The 18,383-nt window shown below is 40.9% G+C and overlaps 1 protein-coding gene across 8 annotated transcripts in view; it reads left to right on the plus strand.

The window, feature by feature from the left end:
- The window catches only part of SYNE2 (spectrin repeat containing nuclear envelope protein 2), a 326,466-nt gene that overhangs the window by 27,441 nt on the left and 280,642 nt on the right, over positions 1 to 18,383 (plus strand). The window contains exon 1 of one of the 8 annotated variants that reach the window (XM_061429087.1): positions 10,987 to 12,667. The exons of the other annotated variants lie outside the window; for them this stretch is intronic. The gene's annotated coding sequence lies outside the window, so the exon portion shown is untranslated. Of the gene's footprint in view, positions 1 to 10,986; positions 12,668 to 18,383 lie in introns of those variants that run through there. 8 annotated transcript variants of the gene reach the window in all.

An 18,383-nucleotide genomic window follows, 5' to 3' on the forward strand; every position in this document is an offset into this window, starting at 1 on the left:
TTTTCTTTGAGGTTCATTGCAAAGCTTCCAAGTCCTTTTATATTATTATCATTACAAGCTTCATTGTACTGTGGATATAAAAAAGTGAAGTGAAGTCACTCAGTCGTCTCTGACTCTGCAACCCCATGAACTGTAGCCTATCAGGCTCCTCCATCCATGGGATTTTCCAGGCAAGAATACTGGAGTGGGTTGCCATTTCCTTCTCCAAGGATCTTCCCCACCCAAGGATCGAACCTGGGTCTCCCGCATTGTAGGCAGACGCTTTTACCGTCTGAGCCAGAAGTGACAGTTAATTGACAGTTAATAAAGGCTGAACATGCACCAAAAAAGAAAAAGGGAATTTCTATCAGATGATAAATATTCCTTCCCTTCAGAAGTATTTTGAATTTGGGAAAAAGTTTTCCTAAACCAGAACCTGATGTTTTCTGTGATGAAATAGAAATGTAGAACTGTTTCTGTTGCTTAAAACACAAAGACTACTGAATTTTTTTGAAGTGAAAAAAATATATTGTGGCATCAGGAAGAGAATTTTGTGAAGGGGCCTTGGGTGATGGTTGATGACCAGGGGAGAGTTGAGGGGTGGGTTCCCTTAGTCTGGCCCAGGAGATGAAAAGCAGCCATGAAGCTCAAAGCTTAGAGTCAGGCCATGGCCAAGATGTCGGGGCCAGACATGTCTGTGAGCATCTTCCCACTCCTCAACCATCTCAGACAAAAGAGAAAATTGAGGGTAAATTAAATGAAGTAAATGGACTTTGTCATAGACCACAATGAGGTAAAATTTCTAGGATTAGAGAATGGGGGGGTACAGCAGCTTTGTGGGGAAAAGGGAGAAGTGGTTGAGGCACAGTGTCAGTAGGAGGCATCTGGTGAGGATGCTTATTGGTTCTATTCCTCCCTCCCTCCACTGACTCCTCACACATTTATTGAGTGTCTACTTTGCATCAGAGGATGAGATGGTTGCATGGCATCACCGACTTGATGGACATCAGTTTGAGCAAGCTCCAGGAGTCAGTGATGGACAGGGGAGTATGGTGTGCTGTAGTCCATGGGGTCGCAAGGAGTCGGACACGACTGAGCGACTGAACTGAACTTGCGTCAGACTTGGTATCTGCTGCTGCGGCTACACAGAAGGAAGTGGTACTCACAAGAAGCTTATGGTTCAGATGGGGTCTCAGACACGGAGACCTGACAGTTGGGATATTTGTGCTGCGTTTGAGGTATGGGGTGTGTAGGGAGCCCAAAGGCAGATTTCCTCACTCCCCTGGGCTTGGGTAGGAGAAACAGCATGTGCAAAGACAGAACAGTGAGAGAGGACACGGGGCATTAAGGAGAGCGTCAACTCGCTTGCCATGTCTGTAGCCTGCGCCCGTGTGGAGAGTGTCAGGAGTTGGGGATGAAGAAGGAGGAAAGTGCTAGGTCTTGACGAGCCTGGAAGTTGTGAGGAGGAGCCTCTAAAGTGTTTTAAGCAGGGAAGAAAAATCACTAGACTGATTAATTTAAGAGCTCCATCCAGATCTTGCAGCCTCTGGGAGAGCTGTCAGCCTTTCAGGGATTGCCTCAGGAGCAGTGAACCACCTCACCTGGTGTTATGCCCTTTCCCAGGGGTGCATGGTGATGGAGGCCCCACATCCAGTGACTGATGAAGTCAGAGTGTGATGACCCCCTCACCCAACTCAAGATGACTCTGAAAAGCATTTCACTTCCAGAGCCCACTGTTGGGTTAAGAGAGGCTGTTCTGGAGCCACTTTGCAGCTCACCCTCGTCCCCTGCCTAACCCTGCCCCACTCGGCCTTTCTGAATTCTGATCTCAGTGGGTTGCTGAGCTTTATTTGGTGTTCCTCTCGAAGCACACATGCACAACACACATCAAATACTAGAAGGCATTGGCTTGGGGCTTCCCTGGTAGCTCAGATGGTAAACAATCCACCTGCAATTCAGGAGACCCAGGTTCAATCCCTGGGTCAGGAAGATCCCCTGGAGAAGGGAATGGCAACCCACTCCAGTATTCTTGCCTGGAGAATCCCATGGACAGAGAAGGTTGGCGGGCTACATCCATAGGGTTGTGAGGAGTCAGTCACAACTGAGAGTGCAGGCACTTGAAGCACTGAAGTCTGCATGTTGTCTCCAGGTAGAAAGCAGGAGCAGTCCTGGGGCTCACCTCACTTATCTCCCTCTCAGAAGGATGACCCTCCACATTGCCCGTTGCACTCTTAAAATCATTGTTTCCTATTTAAAAAAATTATTCTAGAAGAAAGTTAATTCTGGATCCTGGAACTCCTTCATGGCCAGAAGTGAAGTCACCTGTTCTACTTGGACTATGTGGCATTGTTAGTTGTGGAGGTAGAGCTGTTAGCTATATATTGGCTGCATGTTCATTGGAGGTATTCAGCTTACATTTATTGAACACTTAACTGAAGCGGAGGGAAGATATTCTGAGAGTAAGCAAATTGCATGGGTGCTATTTCCTTAATTGTACTTGGCCACCCACCTCTCCTCCCCAGCACCAACATAGGATCTTGCTGCTTTCCAGTGACTGAGCCCTACAACCGTGCACTAGCATGGACAGATATTGATGCCATTTCACAGGGTGAAGATTGCTTTAACACACCCTGATTTGAACAAGATTCCAAATGCACAGTTGCATGGGCTCATTACCTACTAAGCCATCCATACAAGCAGATACACTGTCTTATCACCTCTGTGTAATATCCTGTATCAAGGAAGGGGACGGACTGATGTGTGCCTGGGTTTTGAAAGCTGATGGTACTTTTTTTTTTTTTTCCTTTTTGGCTTTCTGATCTTCAGAAGAGTAATAATTATTTTTGGTAAGACTAATTGACTCTAATGCCTGTAAGGCAGGGTGGAATGCTCTGTTGCCCACTTATTGTGGTGTTTTCTTCCTTTTTACTTTTCAAGTCATAGACTTTGATTTCATGAGGTAGGTAGAATAGAGGTGATTTTAAGAGTGCATTTTGTGATTATTAGGTGCAAAGGCAATTATTAAGTGCAAAGTTTGTTTACCTGCTGCTGCTAAGTCACTTCAGTCGTGTCCGACTCTGTGTGACTCCATAGACGGCAGCCCACCAGGCTCCCCCGTCCCTGGGATTCTCCAGGCAAGAACACTGGAGTGGGTTGCCATTTCCTTCTCCAGTGCATGACAGTGAAAAGTGAAAGTGAAGTCGCTCAGTCGTGTCCGACTCTTAGCGACCTCATGGACTGCAGCCCACCAGGCTCCTCCATCCATGGGATTTTCCAGGCAAGAGTACTGGAGTGGGGTGCCATTGCCTTCTCCATTGTTTACCTACTGGATGCATTTATATTTTATATTTTGTAAGTAAGTGTCTAAATTGTTTGACAGACTATTTTATACTTATTGGGGTGCATGCATGCATGCTCAGTTGTGTCCAACTCTTTGTGATCCTAAGGACTGTAGCCCATCAGGCTCCTCTGCTCATGGGATTCTTCAGGCAAGAATACTGGAGTGGGTTGTCATTTCTTCTTCCAGGGGATCTTCCCAACCCAGGGATTGAACCTGCATCTCCTTGCATTGACGGGCAGATTCTTTACCACCAAGCTACCTAGAAAATCCATTGGGGTAGTAGTGTTATTAATTTTGTGTCTTTAAATGGCATGGACTATTCTCTAATTATTAAAAAACTTATAAAGAAAACCCTAACAGCATAGAAATAGTGATCATTTTGAGAATGAAAATAAGTTTTCAGTAACAGAATTTGTTTGCTAGTTTCCATACTGTCTGAGGGCTTCCCTCATAGATTAGTTGGTAAAGAATCTTCCTGCAATGCAGGAGAGCCAGGTTCGATTCTTGGGTCAGGAAGATCCCCTGGAGAAGGAAATGGCAGCCCACTCCAGTATTCTTGCCTGGAGAATCCCATGGACAGAGGAGCCTGGCAGGCTGCAGTCCATGGGGTCTCAAGAGTTGGACACGACTTAGTGACCAAAGAGAAAAAGAAAGAGATACTGTCTGAGGATATCATGTAATGAGAGTGTGATTTTCAGTCATTTAAGTTGATATTTTGAACTTTAGCATTAGAAAAGCCGATTTGTACCCATCAGACTCATTCTTTGCGTCCATGGAGAAGGTGTTCATCCTGGGGCCATGTTAGATAACATAGCTGATTGTCCTCCTGGACAATCCAGAGGCTTGCCCCTGCCCTGGCCTTGTTGGCATTGCCAGCCAGACTGAGGATTGATGACAACTCAAAATAGCTCAGTACCTGAACTGGAAGGCATATAACTTCTAGAGCAGCAAGGAACTATTTTTTATTCATTCCTATTGTTTGAAATAATGCTTTTTAAAATGGTAAGATGGCTGGATTTGGTACTTTTGTGGACTGTGAATCTACTTTTTACAGCCTCATAAAATCACAGGTTTATTTAGCTGGAAGTGCTCTTAGAGAATGTCTAGTTCTACCCTTATGGATGAGAATATTGGGGTTCAGATTTGTTAAATGCATTCTCTATTTTTGGGCCAGAATGAGGAACAGAACTCAGGTCTGTAAACCACTGATGTTGTTCAGTTGCTAAGTTGTGTCCTATTCTTTTGCGACCTCATGGACTGAAGCCCTCCAGCCTCCTCTGTCCATGGGATTTCCCAGGCAAGAATACTGGAGTGGGTTGCCATTTCCTTCTCCAGGGGATCTTCAGGGATCAGGATTCTGGCCTATGTCTCCTGCTTGGCAAACAGATTCTTTACAATTGAGCCACCTGGAAAGCCCTTGTAAACCACTTCTGCTGCTGCTGCTGCTGCTGCTAAGTTGCTTCAGTCGTGTCTGACTCTGTGCGACCCATAGATGGCAGCCCACCAGGCTCCCCTATCCCTGCAATTCTCCAGGCAAGAACACTGGAGTGGGTTGCCATTTCCTTCTCCATGTAGTCTAGGAATAATTCTGCAACATGGCATTGCCTCTTCAAAGACCTTTCAGCTTCCCAGACCAGACTTAGTGCAACTAGGGTATTCTAAGCCTGCATGGTAATCATTGTCCTTTACTTGATAGCCATCCATCAGCTCATGTGTGCTGGTCCTTGCTTCTCTCACCATGGGCAGAGATATTGAGGCCAGACTTGCTTTTCGCCAGCTCACATGAGCCTGGGTCCTTATTATTGCTGCCCATTCACCATTCCTGTCCTCCTGAAAATTAGTCTCATGGTATAACTCACTTAATTATTTGATTTAATCTACACAGAACAGAGCTGAAGGACAGTGGTAACAATGACCAGGGATCAAATAAGGTGAGGGATTATGTATCCCTCTTGCCTTGGAGACCATTTTTCCCAGGATTGACTATCTTGCTGACCATACAGCATAGTGCCTGAAATATGCATGCTGCCCATTAATACATTCTGGGTAAATTACTCTGTGGGAGAGGGAGAGGGTGGGTTGATTTGGGAGAATGGCATTGAAATATGTATAATATCATATATGAAACAAGTCGCCAGTCCAGGTTCAATGCACGATACTGGAGGCTTGGGGCTGGTGCACTGGGACGACCCAGAGGGATGGTACGGAAAGGGAGGGGGGAGGAAGGTTCAGGATGGGGAACACATGTATACCTGTGGCGGATTCATTTTGATATATGGCAAAACCAATACAATATTGTAAAGTTAAAAAATAAAAGAAAATTAAAAAAAAAAAAGAAAAGAGAATGAAAAAGTTGGCTTAAAACTCAACATTCAGAAAACTAAGATCATGGCATTTGGTCCCATCACTTCATGGCAAATAGATGGGGAAACAATGGAAACGGTGACAGACTTTATTTTGGGGGTCTTCAAAATGACTGCAGATGGTGACTGCAGCTATGAAATCAAAAGACGCTTGCTCCTTGGAAGAAAATTATGACCAACCTAGATAGCATATTAAAAAGCAGAGACATTACTTGGCCAACAGAGCCCATCTAGTCAAAGCTATGGTTTTTCCAGTAGTCATGTATGGATGTGAGAGTTGGACTATAAAGAAAGCTGAGCACCGAAGAATTGATGCTTTTGAACTGTTGTGTTGGAGAAGACTTTTGAGAGTCCCTTGGACTCTCAGGAAGAGTCCAACCAGTCCATCCTGAAGGAAATCAGTCCTGAATATTCACTGGGAGGACTGATGATGAAGCTGAAATTCCAATACTTTGACCACCTGATGCGAAGAACTGACTCGTTGGAAAAGACCCTGATACTGGGAAAGATTGAAGGCGGGAGAAGAAGGGTAAGACAGAGGATGAGATGGTTGGATGGAATCACCGACTCAATGGACATAAGTTTGAGTAAACTCTGGGAGTTTGTGATGGACAGAGAGGCCTGGCATGCTGCAGTCCATGGGATTGCAAAGAGTTGGACACGACTGAGCAACTTAACCAAACTGAAACAATAACAACTTTTTTTTTCTGGTCTTGATAAGTTTTAGGAGATTAACCCTTGGTATTCTTTTCTGATTCAAATTTTTGTGTACCATCAAAATACAATGTAGGCATTAAAATGATGTTTATGAAGACTTATAACATGGAAATGCTTATGTTTAATATTTAGCAGAATAAAGAAAAATTTCAGCTAAAGCTGAAACTCCAGCTATGAAAACAAAAAGCCTGTGTTACAGATAAAAGTAGTCTAAAAATTCACCAAACTATTAGGAGTGGTGGTATTTGTATGTTGGGGCTGTGGATAGATTTCTCATTTTTTAGTTAAAAAAATTAAAACTTGACATTACAACTTACTTTAATACATACAGTTAAAATTCCAAAAAACCCTCATAAAAGTAAAGAAATTGTATATTCCATTTTGCAGGAAATAAATTTAAACTACAGTTTGACTTTTTATCTTTATAGGGTACATAATTTAGATTAAAAAATTTTTTTTTACTCTCTATAAAACTTGAATCTATTTTTTGTAATACTAACCACATTCTTTATATTTTTTTAACTTTCATTTTATATTGGAGTATAGTTGATTTACAGTGTTGTGTTAATTCTAGGTGTAAACCAAGTGATTGAGTTATACATGTATATACATCTATACTTTTTCAGATTCTTTTCCCATTTAGGTTATTACAGAGTGTTGTGTAGAATTCCCTGTGCTATATAGTAGGTCTTTCTTTATTTTATGTATGGTAGTCAATGGCACCCCACTCCAGCACTCTTGCCTGGAAAATCCCATGGACAGAGGAGCCTGGTGGGCCACAGTCCATGGGGTTGCTAAGAGTAGGACAGGACTCAGCGACTTCACTTTCACTTTTCACTTTCCTGCATTGGAGAAGGAAATGGCAGCCCACTCCAGTGTTCTTGCCTGGAGAATCCCAGGGACGGGGGAGCCTGGTGGGCTGCCATCTATGGGGTCGCACAGAGTCGGACACGACTGAAGCGACTTAGCAGCAGTAGCAGTAGCAGTATATATATGTTAGTCCCAACCTCCAAATCTATCTCCCCTCCAACTTTTCCATTTATTAATAATAATCTGAAGTTTGTTTTCTAAGTCTGTGAATCTTTTTCTATTTTGGAAATAAGTTTATTTGTATCATTTCTTTAGTATCCACATATCATGATAACAGATTATATTTGTCCTTGTCTGACTGACTTCATTTAGTATGATAATCTCTAGGTATATCTGTATTGTTACAAATGGCACTATTTCATTCTTTTTTATGGCTGAGTAATATTCCATTGTATATGTGTACCACATCTTCTTTATCCATTCCTTTGTTGATGGACATTTAGGTTGCTTCTATGTCTTTGCTATTGTGAATAGTGCTGCAATGAACATTGAGGTGCATGAATCTTTTCAAATTATGGCTTTTCTCTGAATGTATGCCCAGGACTGTAGTTGCTAAATCATACGGTAGCTCTATTTTTAGTTTCTTAAGGAACCTTCATACTATCCTCCATAGTGGCTGTACCAATTTATATTCCCACCAACAGTGTAGGAGGGTTCCCTTTTCTCCATACCTTCTTCAGCATTTATTGTTCATAGACTTTTTGTTGATGGCCATTCTGACTGGTATGAGGTGGTATCTCATTGCAGTTTTGATTTGCATTTCTCTAATAACGAGCGATGTTTAACATCTCTTCATGTGCTTTTTGGTCATCTGTATGTCTCTGGAGAAATACCTATTTAGATCTTTTGCTCATTTTTCTGTTTTTTTTTTTTTTTTAAGTTGTTTGTATATTTTGGAGATTAGTCCCTTGGTTTGTTTTTTTGTTTGTTTTTCTATTAAGCACAATTTTTATCTTTTTTTAATCCCTTGTTGGTTGCATCATTTGCAAATATTTTCTTCCATTGATTCCATTTCTTAACTCTATTGTGGTGTTGGATTAGAGGAGTAAACTTATTTTTGCCCTTACTAATGATTAGTAATTTGACTAGATTCAGTTGTCCTAGCCAGCCCCCTCATCCACTAGTCTATATTTGCCAGGTCCTACCTGTGGTCATGTATGGATGTGAGAGTTGGACTGTGAAGAAGGCTGAGTGCCGAAGAATTGATGCTTTTGAACTGTGGTGTTGGAGAAGACTCTTGAGAGTCCCTTGGACTGCAAGGAGATCCAACCAGTCCATTCTGAAGGAGATCAGCCCTGGGATTTCTTTGGAAGGAATGATGCTAAAGCTGAAACTCCAGTACTTTGGCCACCTCATGCGAAGAGTTGATTCATTGGAAAAGACTCTGATGCTGGGAGGGATTGGGGGCAGGAGGAGAAGGGGATGACAGAGGATGAGATGGCTGGATGGCATCACTGACTCAATGGATGTGAGTCTGGGTGAACTCCGGAAGTTGGTGATGGACAGGGAGGCCTGGCGTGCTGCGGTTCATGGGGTCGCAAAGAGTCGGACACGACTGAGCGACTGAACTGAACCTGCTTTACCAGCAAAATCTTCAGAGTGAGAAGGTAGAACCTGCTCCTTTTCTGATAAGCATGTTAGGACAAGCCTTGCTTATTTGGATTCCCCCAGGCAATTAGTGACTGCTGTCAGTTATGCATCCCAAGCGCACTGTCTTATCTCTGGAGGATCTTTCCCACATACTCATCTTACATTCCTAGTAACTGATACAGTGCCAGGCAAGTAGTAAGCACTCAGTGGATATTTGTTAACTGAATGAATTAATAACAGTCAGTCTTACATGGAATGCTTAACTCTCCATGAATTTAGTTCATGCTTTTATAATATTTATCTAAAGCTTGAGTAGTAGAATAAAACTGGATCAGAAAGCTTCTAAGTTAAGCAAGAAACTTAGCAGTCGTGTATGTGTGATTGAAGGCTGATAGTGGAACTTAGTCAGTGTAAGACAAAGGGGACCCTTATCTGAAAAAGGTTAATTCTGTGAATTTCCTCTGTAAGAACATGGTCAAAGAGAAAGAATGGGTACCTGGCCAAGCAGCAGCTGGTGCATCTGTTGATGAATATGTGTGTCATTTGGGTTGGTTGTAGTAGTGCAAGCCAAAAGGAAAAAGCAAATCACTCTTCCTTTTCCCATTTTTAATAGTGAGTTAATTTCAAAGTGTGAAAACATTTCTGCAGCTGCCACTAAAGTTGGCAAATATTTTTCTAAAGGAATAGTACATTTCAGAAACAAATTTCTCATCTTAACAGCCAGCATATTTCTGGCTGTTGTATTTGCTCGCAAACATTTCAAATTGAGAAATATTTATTTTAAATGTCTTGGAGATACCAGTATTTGGAATTTGACGGACCACGAATCCTTCATCCATGGGGAAATGCTTCCCAACAGAAACAAAATTGCACATACAGCTATGTTACTTGAAACACTTGACAGAAATCCTGTTACAATCAGAGTGAGATCCTGCACTCACCAGGCAGCACCTGAAATGTCCAACTAGGACGTTTTCCCAGACGTTTCAGTCATTTCAGAATTTGGCCAGTGAACATGCAACCATTTTGGCCACAGCTCAGTAGTACTAGTAAGGCTTGGTAAATTTAATACAATTCATCTGTCTTCTTCATCCCTCCTTTTCTTCCAGAATGGTTTGGGACCACAGTTCCTCTGGAACCTTGAAAAATCCAAGAAAAAAATTATTATAAGTGGAAATAGGCATTTTACCTTAAGATACATTTCAGAAGACGCTTGAGGACAGTTCACTTTTTTGTGGCCAAGGATTCTGGCCATTTGGGGAGAAAAAAACAATCTTGTCAAAAGTGGAAGGAAAGGAAACAATTCAAATGGAGATATCAAAGAGGATATTATAACTTTTTAAAAATACCTTGTGACCCAGGAGGACCTGAATTTCAGAATTATTTTTATTTGTGTATGTATTAGAAGACATCCTTGTAAAATACACTTTCTGAGTTTTGGTTTGCTTCCTTATTTGGTTATTTAGTTTTTTCATTTTTTTACCCTGTTCACAAAGAATTCAAGATGACCACAGCAAATATATATGAGAAAGAGACTGTATGTCAATGAAAAGTAAAAACAAAAAAAACAAGATAAAGGCCAGGGAAAAACAGATATAACTAGCACCAATGTAATTGCTACAATTTGACCTTAGAGTTAGCTTTGTGTTTCTAGACATCCTAAGTGAAAAAGGAACACTAATTATATGGTTCTTGTTTTCAGAAAGGAAAACAATAACAAAAATAATACAAAAACAACCACAAGAAAATCCAACCCATGTCTCCAAGGAAATGAAATATTTCCTAGCATTGAATTATTAAAAAAAGAAATTTAATGGAGGGCTTCCTACCAGGCAAATGAGAGTTGTAGAGACAGTGTCCTCCATTACATCGCTCTCATTTGTTCAGTTGTTTACTCGTTCCTCAAACATTTATTGTGGAACACTTTGTGCCACATACTGTGCTAGAGGACAAAGATACAACAGTGAGCCATACGTAGTCCCTTTCTTAGAGCTCACAGTCCAGAGTCTCAAGAAGACCCAGGGCCAATGGATCTGCTCCAAAAGGCCAATGGATCTGCTCCAAAAAGCCAATGGATCTGCTCCTCCCTCAGCAGTGGAATTTGTGAGGGTTTCTCCATGTTAGCAGGAATTTAAAGTTGACATTTCAGGACCTACAGCCTCTGCCGCAATGCCAGGATGCTTGCAGTTTACTCTGGCATGAAATCCTGGGAAGAGACTAGTAAGAACTAGGTGATCTAGGTGATCAAGACAGGGCTCCCGCTGTCTTGCCTGGGTGCAGGGCTGAAGTTATTCCTGGAGTGGGGACCAGAGTAACTGATCTGTTAGTCACACAGCTACTTCTTGGGGAAGTAGCCAGTTTCCTGAATGGCAAGTGGAGCTACCTAATTCCGTTTCTTTACACTGTTTGTTTGGAAAATTTCAGCTATTTATATATAATGATTTTAATGGCTTTTTGAAGTTGTATTTAATAGATGGTGTTTAAGTTGTCCTCTTTTCATTTTTATGTGCCAGCAGTTTATGGAACATCCAATTTGTGCTTGTGCTGCTGTAATGGGAGGGGACTGGGGCAGAGAGGAATAAAAACACCCTCAGATCCTGGACTGCTGATCTTCAAGAGGAGACTGATGGTCCGGGAGTGGGGACATGTGGGAGAGGCAGAGTAGGACTATATTCACAAAGAATGTAATTATTGAAAACATGTTCTTGAGTGCAAAGAGTTCTTAAGAATATATATTTTTTGTGAATAATAAACCAATTTGTGCCCTTTAGTACCGTGTGTGTGTGTGTGTGTGTGTGTGGTAGTCACTCAGTCATGTCCAATATGGACTATAGCCTACCAGGCTCCTTCTGTCCATGGATTTCTCCAGGCAAAAATGCTGGAGTGGGTAGCCATTCCCTTCTCCAGGGGATCTTCCCAAGCCAGAGATCTAACCTGGATCTCCCAAGTTGCAGGTAGATTCTTTACCATCTGAGCCACCAGGGAAGCCCTCCACCTCCCCTAGAGGTGTTGCTAATCCATTGCTTCTAGGCAAGACTCCCCACTGACTCAGGGTCTCCATGGGAATGAGGCTACAGGTGATATGTACTTAGTTCAAGAAGATGGGAGAGGGGCAAACAGAACATGACTAATAGAGTGGGTCACAAAGTCATTCCTAGTGTTTTAGGAATGCTTCACTGTGTTGTCTATAAATTAGATCTCTTCCTAGAGCTTACAACTGGGATCTAGATATCTTCAAGCAACTGGACATTGAAAAATATTAAGAAGATCTCACTTACTAAAAGCACATAAACTTCATCCTCCACTAATACATTTTTCTTTCTCACCAATGGAGAACAACTTGCATTTGTGTCTCACTTTGTAAATTTCAACATGCTACATATGTTGTCTCATTGTATCCAACAAGACTGACATTGTCCAGCAATGTCAAGCAAGTCTGAGTTCCTTTAACTCACTTATCTGTATTCTCTCTTATTCTAGAGAAAGTTTGAAGCAGTTTGCCGAGAAACAAAATTCAATAGAAAAAAAGCTGGCGAGGGTATTGCAGCAAGGAAAAAATGAGTAAATGCATAAAGCCAGTGGGGAGCACCTTGTTTTCTGTAAAGTCATTTGTAGTTGCTAGATCTGGGCTATACCAGCCAAAATAAATAGAGGGAAACTTTGTTTATAAAAATAACATGGTCATTAGATTAAAAGAATGAATGCTCAGGGTCACAGTTTTTCTTGGTACTGAGACCCGAAAATTTTCCACACTGTGTTCTCATAAAAGGAGGTTGTCCTCCTGAACTCCTGTGTAAGAAGTACAACGGTAGGTCTCTCTGACTGTTTTCTATAATATCCTGTTCGGTAAGGCTTACGGGATTATGCCAGAGTACGTTTTAATAAAAGCAATTCTCTGGGGGGAATAAAACAATACAGTTCAAGTTCACAGCTCCCTGGTGGCTGGACCGGATCCAAAGACCACATCCAGGAATGGAGAGTGTTCAGTCTTTCAAACGTTCCTCCAGGAATATTATTTCTTGTAATCCAGAGTTTTTAAATGCACAGCAGAGAACTTCGGGTTAGATTCTTTGGCAAGAATGTGAAAGCCTATGAGTTGGCTCAAACAGAATCATTTCACAGATGAAGAAACGGGACCTTGGAGAAGCTGATGATTTATCAAGGCCATGAGGTCGGTGGCAGAGCTGGGACCAGGGCCAGGTTCTTCCAACTCTACGTCTAGGGCTCTTTCAACCATTTCATCTCTCCTGTCTAACCTCAGTAGAATTCCAGGTTCTTCCAATTCTACATCTAGGGATCTTTCAACCATTACACCTCTCCTATCTAACCTAAGAAGAATTTATTACAATTTAAAAATGTTTACAGTGAATATTTCTTAATGATGTTTTGTTTTATATCATATTTACCACTTATTATGAACTTTATTAATAACTTATTTGATTCATAATGGGTCAACAGATGGCAGAATAGTTTAAAATCTGCAAATGTAAAATGATCTGAGAAGAGGAAATCAGTTAGGATACATGTTTTAGAGAATCCTCATTTAATTTGTTGTTCAAGAAAATAACTAAAAGTTTGGTCTGGGAAAAAAAATGAATGACTGTTTCTAACATATACAATGTACTTCCTCCTTAGATGTTAACTTTTTAGAAGAATGAGTCATTAACTGTAGAGCTGAAGCCCTACCTTCTCACTCTTTTGCCCTCCACCTTGAAATTAGTGGGTGTAATTTCCCAGCATGTTTCTGTTTTTTTACCATATACATATGTGTGTGTTTAAAATTTCATGTGTTTCATATGAGATACATTAATGGCTTCATAATGTATCAGTCCTTTTGCACTTTTTCTGCCCCTACCCCCCAACATTTTAGTTTTTTTTACAAAGCTTTTTATTTTGTATTGGGGTATAGCCAATTAACAAATGTTATAATATTGTTAGTTTCAGGCGAACAATGGAGAGATTCAGCCATATATATACATGTATTTATTCTCCTCCAAACTCCCTTCCCATCCAGGCTGCCACATAACATTGAGCAGCATTCCAAGTGCTATATAGTAGGTCTTCAACGTTTTAGTTTTAATGTATAACCTTGCTGATACTGGTCATTCATTTTAGCTGTGGAATAGTGTTTCCTTGTATGAATCAACTATAGTTTATCCACTCTCCTATTGATGGGATTCAACTGTTTCCATTTTTTCTGTTACATATAATGAAGCTTCTTGAAGATAAATCCTTGTGTGTGCAATTTTAGAGCACTTTTTAATCGGCGGAGGTTCACTAGTTGTTGCTCCTCTTATCTGAGCATCAGTTAGATGCTGTGTGCTCCTGGGACATCCTTGCACCCCAAATTATGTTTGGGTACATTTGCAGCCAGTGCTGATCCAGTTTCTGTGCATCTTCAGTGCCCTCCATCTTCTTGTGTGTCTGTCTGCTTGGTTTGCTCATGTTTTCTACTAGGGCCTGTTTTAAGCACCTTTCATTTCTTAAGAACCCTACACCATCCTAGCTCCCTCACACCCAAGAGATGAACTGACTTCTTATTTTCCTGAGAAAAATGAGGTCATCTGCTGAGAGCTCCCTCGATCCTTCTCTTCCAGACTTCTCAGCATTTCTATCTAGGGGAATTTTCTGTGCAAATCATAAGTGCTTTGTGATTCTCAGACCCCAAATTGGAACTCTGTCTTATGGGGAGGTGCAAAAATCACTAATTCAAATACCCTCTGCCACCAGCCTCCAGTTCTTCTAGCTTAATACCCAAAGTGAGTACCTCACTGTGATGGTTCTTCAGTTTCCCTCAGTCATCAGTCTGTGCTCCTTCCTCTGTCCGTTCACCTCTTCCTGTCTTCACGTCCCCTCTTTCTATTTCACCCTCCCTGTAGCTCCCACTCTGGCCCGCTCTTCTAGAATCCTGCTTTTTCCTGCTCAGATCTGCTGCGTGGCAGTCATCCTGGGAACTTCCCTTTATTCTTTCTCTGTTCTGTATCTACTCTGTTTTTCTCATGTTTACTTTAGTTTTCTATTTTGTTGGAACACTTCCCTTTCTCTTTCTATTTTACTTTCTTATTCTGTTGGAGTAACCTTTTGTAGCAGCTTTCTAAGAGCCAGAGCATAGGAAATAAAGTTTCTGGAGCTTTGCATGTCAAGAAATGATTGTTTTCTACCCTAACACTTAATTAAAACTTTAGCTGGATATAGACTGTAGGTTGAAAATTACTTCCTATCTGATTTCTAAAAATTGTGTTAATACACATAACATAAAATTTACCCATTTAACTGTTTTTAGATGTATAGTTTGGTGGTATTAAGTACATTCATATTGTTGTGTAACAACCATTACCACCATACATTTCCAGAACTCTTTATCTTCCAAAACTGAAAGGCTATACCTGTTAAACAATGGGTTAGCTAAATTTAATTAAAAGTTAATTAAAACAATTAATATCTCGCTCCCCCAGCCTCTGGCAACCACCATTCTACTTATGTATCTATGAATATGAGTACTGTGGGGACTTCATATAAGTGGAATTATACAGTCTTTATCTTTTTGTTACTGGCTTATTACACTTAACATGATGTTCTCAAATTTGCTGTCATGTTGTAGTATGTGTCAGAATTTCTTTCTTAAAGTTGAGTAACAGTCTGTTGTATATACATGCCACATTTTGTTTATCCATTCACCCATGTATGAACACTTGGGTTGCTTCTACCTTTTACCCATTGTGAATAATGCTGCTGTCTTGATGAAAGTGAAAGTGGAGAGTGAAAAAGTTGGCTTAAAGCTCAACATTCAGAAAACGAAGATCATGGCATCCGGTCCCATCACTTCATGGGAAATAGATGGGGAAACAGTGGAAACAGTGTCAGACTTTATTTTTTTGGGCTCCAAAATCACTGCAGATGGTGACTGCAGCCATGAAATTAAAAGACGCTTACTCCTAGGAAGGAAAGTTATGACCAACCTAGATAGCATATTCAAAAGCAGAGACATTACTTTGCCAACAAAGGTCCGTCTAGTCAAGGCTATGGTTTTTCCTGTGGTCATGTATGGATGTGAGAGTTGGACTGTGAAGAAGGCTGAGCGCCGAAGAATTGATGCTTTTGAACTGTGGTGTTGCAGAAGACTCTTGAGAGTCCCTTGGACTGCAAGGAGATCCAACCAGTCCATTCTGAAGGTGATCAGCCCTGGGATTTCTTTGGAAGGAATGATGCTAAAGCTGAAACTCCAGTACTTTGGCCACTGCGAAGAGTTGACTCATTGGAAAAGACTCTGATGCTGGGAGGGATTGGGGGCAGGAGGAGAAGGGGACAACAGAGGCTGAGATGGCTGGATGGCATCACGGACTCGATGGACGTGAGTCTGGGTGAACTCCGGGAGTTGGTGATGGACAGGGAGGCCTGGTGTGCTGCGATTCATGGGGTCACAAAGAGTTGGACACGACTGAGCAACTGAACTGAATATGAGTGTAAAAAAAAAAAAATCTCTTTGCAATTCTGCTTTCAGTTCTTTAGTGTATGTACCGAGAAGTGGAATTGCTGGATCATCACATGGTAATTCTGTTTTTAGTTTTTTAAGGAACTGCCATACTGTTTTCCATAGCAGCTACACCATTTTTACATTCCTGCCAAGGGTTCTGATCTCTCCACATACTGGCTAACAGTTGCTATTTTTTATTTTTTTTCTTTTTGATAGTAGCCATCCTAATGGGTTTGAGGTGGTATCTCATTGTAGTTTCAGTTTGTACTTCCCTTATGATTAATGATGTTGTGCTCAAGACTGCTGCCCATTTTAATTGGGTTGTTCACTTTGCTGCTGTTGATGTGGGGGAGTTCTTTATATATTATGGATGTTAATTTCTTATCAGGTAAATAATTTGCAAGTATTTTCTCCCATCCCATGGGTTGCCTTGTTACTCTGTTAATTGTGTCCTTTGAGGAACAGAAATGTTAAATTTTATTGTAGTTGAATTTATTTTTCTTTTGTTGCTTGTGCTTTTCGAGTCATATCCAAGGAATCATTGTGAAATCCAATGTCATTAAACTTTTGCTTTTTTTTTTTTTAATAATTTTATTTATTTATGTCCTTATGACTGTTCTGGGTCTTTGTTGCTCCACAAGCTTTTCTCTAGTTGCAGTGAGCAGGAGCTGTTCTCCAGTTGCGGTGCACAGGCTTCTCATTGCAGCGGCTTCTCTTGTTGAGGAGCAAGGCTCTGGAATGCGTGGTCTTCAGTAGTTGAGACACGTGGGCCCAGTAGTTGCGATTCCCTGGGCTCAGTAGTTGTGGTGCATGGGTTTAGTTGCTCCGCAGCATGTGGGCTCTTCCGAGATCAGGGATCAAACCCTTGTCTCCTGTGTTGGCAGGCAGATTCTTTACTGCTGAGTCCCAAGGGAAGCCCCTGCCCTATGTTTTTTCCTACAAGTTTTATAGTTTAAGCTCTTATGTTTAGATTTTCTCAGAACTTTTAAGATGTTTCTGTCTTCTATCGTCCAGCATGACTTATACAGAGTCTGATGCTCTTCCGATTCTTTTTCCTTGGTGTATGGTATGGTTTTATACTCTGGGAAGTTCTTTACTCTTGCTATTCTGAAATTTTGCAACCATGTGTTCTGCTGAGAGTCTTTAAAAATTTTTATTTTGTTGGCCACTCATTGTGCTTTTGTAATACTTGTTCTTTAGTTCTAGAAAATCCTGCATTACTTCTTTGATAATTTGCTCCCTCTGTTTTCTTATTTGGATGTTAGAGCCACTGGATTGGCCCTTTAAATTTTCTATTTTTTTTTCTACTTTTCTTCCTTTTGTTTATCGGAGAGGTCCTTATTTAATTTTCTAACCCTTTTATTGATCTTTTAAAATACACCACTTAAATTTTTTTTTTCATGGTACACTGTTCCTGTCTTATTGTCTTGCCAAACTCCATCTTCCTGGTCTGAGTTGATCCTGTCGATTTAATTTCCCATGGGACATGAAACATTTACTTTGAAAAAAAAATGGACTATGCACAATCACCTGGGTTCAGAACCGATGTCTGATGTACATCTGATATTTCAAACCTGGAAATTTTGCTTTGCCCTCAAACCTGCTCCAGCTGCAGCCTTCTCTGTCTGGCTCAACTCATGGCCTCTCCCTCCTTTCTGTTGCCTAGGTAAAAAACTTAGGAGTCATTTTTTATTCATCTTTTTCTCTCACATGTAACATCAAATCAGTCAGAAAACCTTGTTGGCACCATCTTCAACATATACTTAGAATGACCACTTATTCCTTCTGTTCATACAGCCCTCATCTTAACCATCATCATCTGGCTTACTGTAATAACCTTTTCCTTCCAGCATTTTAATATGAAAATTATAAAACATCCAAAAATTTGAAAGAATTTTATATAACTAGCCATATTCTTAATTCCTATGTTCCACCTTTAACATTTTACCACGCTTGCTTTTTCATTTATTATCTATCTGTGCCTTCCTCTGTCCACCCGTTCTATGATAATCTTTTCATTAGTCTCCCTGCTTCATTCCTTGTCCCATAT

The sequence above is a fragment of the Bos javanicus genome, chromosome 10, assembly GCF_032452875.1.
Source record: "Bos javanicus breed banteng chromosome 10, ARS-OSU_banteng_1.0, whole genome shotgun sequence".
Lineage (NCBI taxonomy): Eukaryota > Metazoa > Chordata > Mammalia > Artiodactyla > Bovidae > Bos > Bos javanicus.